The sequence below is a fragment of the Tenrec ecaudatus genome, chromosome 3, assembly GCF_050624435.1.
Source record: "Tenrec ecaudatus isolate mTenEca1 chromosome 3, mTenEca1.hap1, whole genome shotgun sequence".
Classification (NCBI taxonomy): Eukaryota; Metazoa; Chordata; class Mammalia; order Afrosoricida; family Tenrecidae; genus Tenrec; species Tenrec ecaudatus.
This window is the reverse complement of record NC_134532.1, coordinates 22,661,273-22,667,238: the sequence shown is the minus strand read 5'-3', so window position 1 is coordinate 22,667,238 and position 5,966 is coordinate 22,661,273. Positions and strand designations below refer to the sequence as shown.

Sequence of the window (5,966 nt, the reverse complement as noted above, 5' to 3'; positions counted from 1 at the left end):
AACACACAGAGTGTCCTTAGGATTGACATATTTCCAGTTTGGGGTGAAGACATACTCCACTTGAAGTATGTCCTGTGAGGTTAAGCTATTGGTCCACACAGATGTAAAGATCGCCTAGAGCCAATTTTTTTTTCAGGAACATGTTTATTATGTTTGAGGTGATACATCAGGTACTCTCTGAGCTACAAAGGGTAAAAGGAAATCTTCTCATTACATACTGATAAAGGTAAAAGGTAAAACATTTTCACAGCAGCATGTACCACATACTCAGAAATAGATCTGGGTTTAATACAAATGACATAATTCCTAAACCATCTCCAGCTACTTTTATAACTTCATACAGATAATGAATTAGGCTAAAATGCACTATAATATTTGGTAGACTCAGGACCAGTATCCTTAGTACATCACAAAATACATTTTGATATCCCAAAGAAGCAAGACTTGCAAGTAGGCGTTTTAAACATAACTAATCTACAGCTACAAAGTTCTACTCTTGATAGCATTTACCTTTTTCGGGAGTCTCACAGTCTCCAAAGGATAAAAGCAGAGAGTAGAATCAGTATAACATATACACAGAAGTCCGTATTGTAAAGGCTATAAAGATTTGCAGCACAGTGAGAAGATGCCTTCTACTCCTTCACACTGCATACAAATTATGTTGCGTATCTCTTGGTCCACTGTCTGGCTATCCTGTCATGTTCTGCTCTGTTGGTCAAATACTGAGTGGCTATGCTTCCAACCAGAGGATCCGCAGGGTTGCAGTCTGTCAAAAGGAAACAAATAGACAGCAAAACCTTTGAAATAGTCAAAGCAGGACTCCAGTTATCTTTAAGGATGTCCAAACAGATGACTCCCTGACTGTTGATGTTGCAGTGATAGATTCTGGGGTGAAAAGTAACCTTTGGTGGCTTAAATGGATAATCTGATGAAAATGTGATATCCAGAAAAAACACACCACCTTCATATACAGAACCTGGCGGACCAAGTAGAGTTGATCTCCATTCATAAAGGTCATCTCCTTTAGGCCCAGGACTACAGTTAGGAGGAGGATCAAGAGTTATCTCAGCTAGCTTCTGGATTCTTTTAGCACTAGTGGATAACTTAGCAGTGGTTTTGCTAGAGAGTTTGGTGTTTTTCTTCTACTGGGTGGCAGAAGGTTTTCTTTCTTCTGGTTCTTCAGGCTCTGGAGCGGCTGGGTCTCGCTGGTCTGCATCCGAACTCCCACTGCTGATGCTGGGATTCTCATCGTCCGACCTTTACCTATCACTGGACATCTTGGTGGAGTTATTTCTTGGAAAACTCGGCCGCCCGCCCGGCCCGCTCACACGCCACTATGGTGTGGGGCTGGAGCCAAATATTTTAGGGTTATCAGTGCACACTGGTAGAGGAGGTATATAAAATCATTTTCTGAGTCCTTTCCCTAGGTCTCAGTAAAAGGCCACTGTTAGTTTTGAAAAATGGATACAGTGGTTCCAGTGTATGTACCTTTAATTTTCTGCCTCCTGCATCTTTTGTGACCTGAGTGAACTCTGGGAATGAGGGGAGGGAAGGGATCAATGACAAAATAAGCAGTAATTTATATGCCTTATTTAACATGGGTTTCACTATGTCGTTGAGGAAGAAACCAGATGAAATTGGGATGTACAAATTAGTAAATCAGTACAACTGAACCCTCAGGCACCTTGCTTATTGGGTAACATCCCTGCATATGTCTGAAACAGAAAAGATTCCTTGAGGCCAGGACAGAGTAGAGGGGAGATCCACAAGACACCTGTCATATGGACATGATGTTGTTATCACATATAAACATTTATAAACCACTTTATTTTGCCTTCTATGATTCAGATGAAAATGATTTAATAATTTACTGAAAATGTGCCTGTGGTTACTGGTTTTGTCTCTCTACCTACCTTAGTTCCTTACATTTAGGTAAAGTCTGAGAGAGAAGATAGTTCCACATACATAAATAGCAATGTGAGTTTCTTGATGGATTAGTCTGTAGGTAAAATTGGAATCTAGGTCCTGGATTAATGTTCTCTGTTCAAGAAAAGGAGTCAATGGATAGAAATAGAACATAAGTGTCAGGAGTCAGCTGTTGGTGGAGAGATTAACGTATGGTGACCAGATTATAACATTGGTAAAGGAGGACACCAGCAGGACACCATTGATAAAACTCATATCCTGGTGAAATAGCCACATGGCAGCCAAAAACCGTATACCCTAGCTTGTCGTGCATTCTTTCCAAAAATTGGGACTTTTAAAAAATGCCGCGTGATGCGAGAAAAATTTTTTAAAAATCAGGACATTCCCACCAAAAGCGGGATGTCTGGGAAAGGGCTTTATATTTAGAATGTGCCCTTCCTAACAGCTTATGTTTTGACTTGCTTAGGGCTTATGTATTATGGTATAAAGATATAGAGCTATGATTTAAACAATATAGTTTTGGGAGTTGGTTCCTCAATTTGAGACTTTGAGTTATAAAGTTAGGATTTGGTTTATAGAATACATTCCAAGTTGTGTTCCCGATTTTTAAATTGGAATAAATGAATTAGGCTAAATGTTTTAAATTGGTTTTTGGTATCAGGGAATGCTCAGGATATAGATAGCCATTCTGGATGGTGAGGGGCTTTTCAGGTGCTTAGGGTTTCAGTGTTTGAGGAGATTATCAGTGTGTTGTCAGGATGCTCAGCATGTTAAGGTGTAAGGGTTAATAGTCTGGGAGCTGTTATTTAGCAATGAATGGTTTGTGAATTAAGTCCCCAAAGTTATTTTTACGTATTGAAATGTAGCCTATGTTTTTTATATTTATTACCTATTTATGGCATATCTTGAAGATATGATTAGAGGAATTTTCATTTCTCTGTGGCAGCCTTTTCCTTAAAAAATCTTATTCTGATTAATGTAGTTTTAATATACAGTCAGTTTTTAAAATCTGGTGAAAGTGGATATTTTTGTAGTTTTTCTGAGGTGGGGTGATGTTTTTTCTCTTTCCTCTAAGCCTGACATTTTGACCTTTTTTTTTTTAAAAAAAAGTAATGTTTATTAGCATATTAACATAGTGAAGTATACCCATTTTATGTTAGCTTTGTGGAGGGTTTTTTTCTCTTAACATTAAAAGCCTTTGACTTTGTTTGGTATGTTTTATGTGTCTATTTTGATACTTGATACTTGATAATTATCCATTCTTTTGTAATGTAATGTAATGTAAAAAGATCATTTGTTTATATTTATTGGTATATTACAGTGCTTATTTTATATTAAATCAACTCTAGGTCAGGTTTCAATTAATCATGGTATATAATTATTTTGATGTGTTGTCTGACTCTGTTCCCAATAATTTTAAGAACTTTAAGAACTTTTCCATGTAGATCCATTACCAATATCAGTCTGCAGTTTTCTTGAAGTATCATTTGACCTTGGTATTAGGTTATAACTGGTCTCATAGAAAATGTTAGCAGTGTGAGGAGCGAGGACCTAGCAGCGGGTGAGGAGGTTGTGAGCCAAAAAAAAAAAAAAAAAAGAAAGAAAATGTTAGTAATGTACTCTCACAACCATGGTTATGTTTGTACCCAATAACTTGAACTTAAATAACACAACATAAAGTGTTTATTCATACTATGTGAATACTCTGGTCTCTAGGTAACAGAATCTTCAACTTTATCTTTCAGTAAACCTTGAGGTTTCTCAGAGAATTTAATTTTGATTTAGTAATGATAGACCTTTTGAGTATCCTGAATCCTACTCATCTCTCATAGATCACTTGCTCTAGCTGGGTCTGCTGGACGTGTAGCTGAGACTCCTCGGTGTAGAGGGATAAATGATTTACACAACTCTTGACAGACAAATTGGCACTCACACCTGAGTGACTGTGTGCTGCCATCACACTTGAGCCCTAGTTTGGGAAATACTCTCTCATAAGACGTGCTGGGTGAATCTTAGAGAATTTCCTTCAGCTCACTTCGAGGAGAATGGTGTAAATCAATAAGGAGCAGGAATTCCTCAGTGATTTTGTCATTGCTTTGTTATACACACACACACAAACACACACACACGAAACCCATCCTTCTTTTTAGTAAGAGAGCTTATGTTCCAGAAAATGTCGCATGAAAGGTTTGGCATTGGTTACCATGGAAATAACTTTTGTAAACATAACTAACAGACTGGTATTTTGTGCATGTCTTGGGTACTGATTAGTGGATTCTGAAGTTGTTGTTGTTGTTAGATGTCATTGAGTTAATTCCACATCATAGGGACCCAGTAGACAACAGAAGGAAACACTAACCTCTCCGCTGCCATACTCACAATTTAGGATGAACCCATTGTTGCCATCATGGTGTCGATCCATTTAGTTGGGGATTCCTATTTGTCCCTTCCCTTCTACTTTACCACATACACTATCCTTCTCCAGGGACTGCTCCCTTCTGACAACATTGTCCAAAGTATGTAATATGAACTCTCTCTATCTTTACCTCTAAGTAGCACTCTGAGCATACTTCTAAGACAGATTGGTTTGTGCTTTTGGACACCAATGTTACTTCAGTATTCTTAGACAGCATTATAATTCAAATAAATGAATTCTTCAGTTTTCCTTATGCAGTGTTCAACTTCCAATACATAGGAGGCAATTGATAATACCGTGATTTGGGTGAGGCGCACCTTGTCCTCAAAGTAAGATCCCTGCTCTTAAATACTATAAATAAGCCTAATTAGACATCTATACAATGTAGCTATTGATCTCTTGATGGTTAGTATGACCATTCTGGTTTTTTGTATTTTTTTCATAAGTTATCAGTATTTCTGGAAGGCATTACAACTTAGTCAAGTTTAAATTAAGAATGTTGCTCAAGAGGGGTCTGGAAGCCACCTTTACTCTGCAACCAACCAATGTAAAAGCCGGTGGAATGGTGAGCCTTATATTCAAGGTATGCTTGATGACTGGTATACATGAGAGAGTCTAGAACCAATTTTGCTTTTCTCTAGTAGCCTGACTTGCTGATTAGTTTTAGAGGAGCACTAGTCTGCACCCTTTATCCTATAACTGCAACCTCACACAGCCCTGCCTTCAGAGACACCCTGGGGGTTGCAAAAGGGCAGTGCCAATGATATCCAAGGAGCCACTCAGGCTAATGCCTCCCTACGTTATCCCAGCATAGCCTCTTCCCAGCACATTCATTTTGTTTTCCTGCCAAACTAGGTTCCTGGGTGGAGCATGTTTCAGAAGTTCAAGCCTAGGCACTAGCTTTTTGCCTTCTCCCTAGAAGAGCAAGACTGGATGGGACACTAGAACCCAAGTCAGTAAGCCCTCTCCTACAGTTTGTGTTGTTTGCCATCTGTCAGTATTACCTAGAGCTTGGAATCCAGAATCTAGGCCAAGGTGACACAATGGTTGATCAATCATCTCTTTCCTGGATCCATCTAAGTTTCTGCCCTCACCTTGGTTCTTGGCATCACCCATTTACCTAACTCTTGCCATTCCTTGATTGTAGGCTACAGTCTTTCCCAAAGGCTTGAAAATTGGACATCTGTAAACACAAGAGCTTTAAAGAGCAGCAAATAAGGATTCTCCTGGCTTGTTTTCTTGTTTAGGATATCTCTGTCTTGGCCAAGGTACATCTCCGATGTCCTATTGGTGTCCCTTTGTCTCTATTGTCCACCTCTACAGCAAGTTTCTCCAGTTACCACACTATTGTGCTTAAATGGACTACCCAACCATAGGCATTTCCTCACACACAATACATATTGTAAAGAATTCACAGGATGCAAGGGGATAGGGGCAGGTTAACTTAATGAACAGCTCAGAATGGGTTGGAGTGGCATGTATGAGCATGATTCAGCTTGATCACTTTCAGCAGATATGTCAAGGATTATGGTCTGAGGTGCAGTATGAGCTGATAAAGCACGTTTTTCATAAAATACTCCTTTCTTCAGTTAGATTGCTGGTGAAAAGAAGATATTTACCTTCA

The 5,966-nt window shown here is 38.9% G+C and overlaps 1 pseudogene; it reads right to left on the bottom strand.

Moving 5' to 3' along the window:
* Positions 1-656: 656 nt before the first annotated feature.
* On the bottom strand, positions 657-1,319 carry LOC142443304 (ubiquitin-conjugating enzyme E2 E3 pseudogene; annotated as a pseudogene).
* Positions 1,320-5,966: the final 4,647 nt, after the last annotated feature.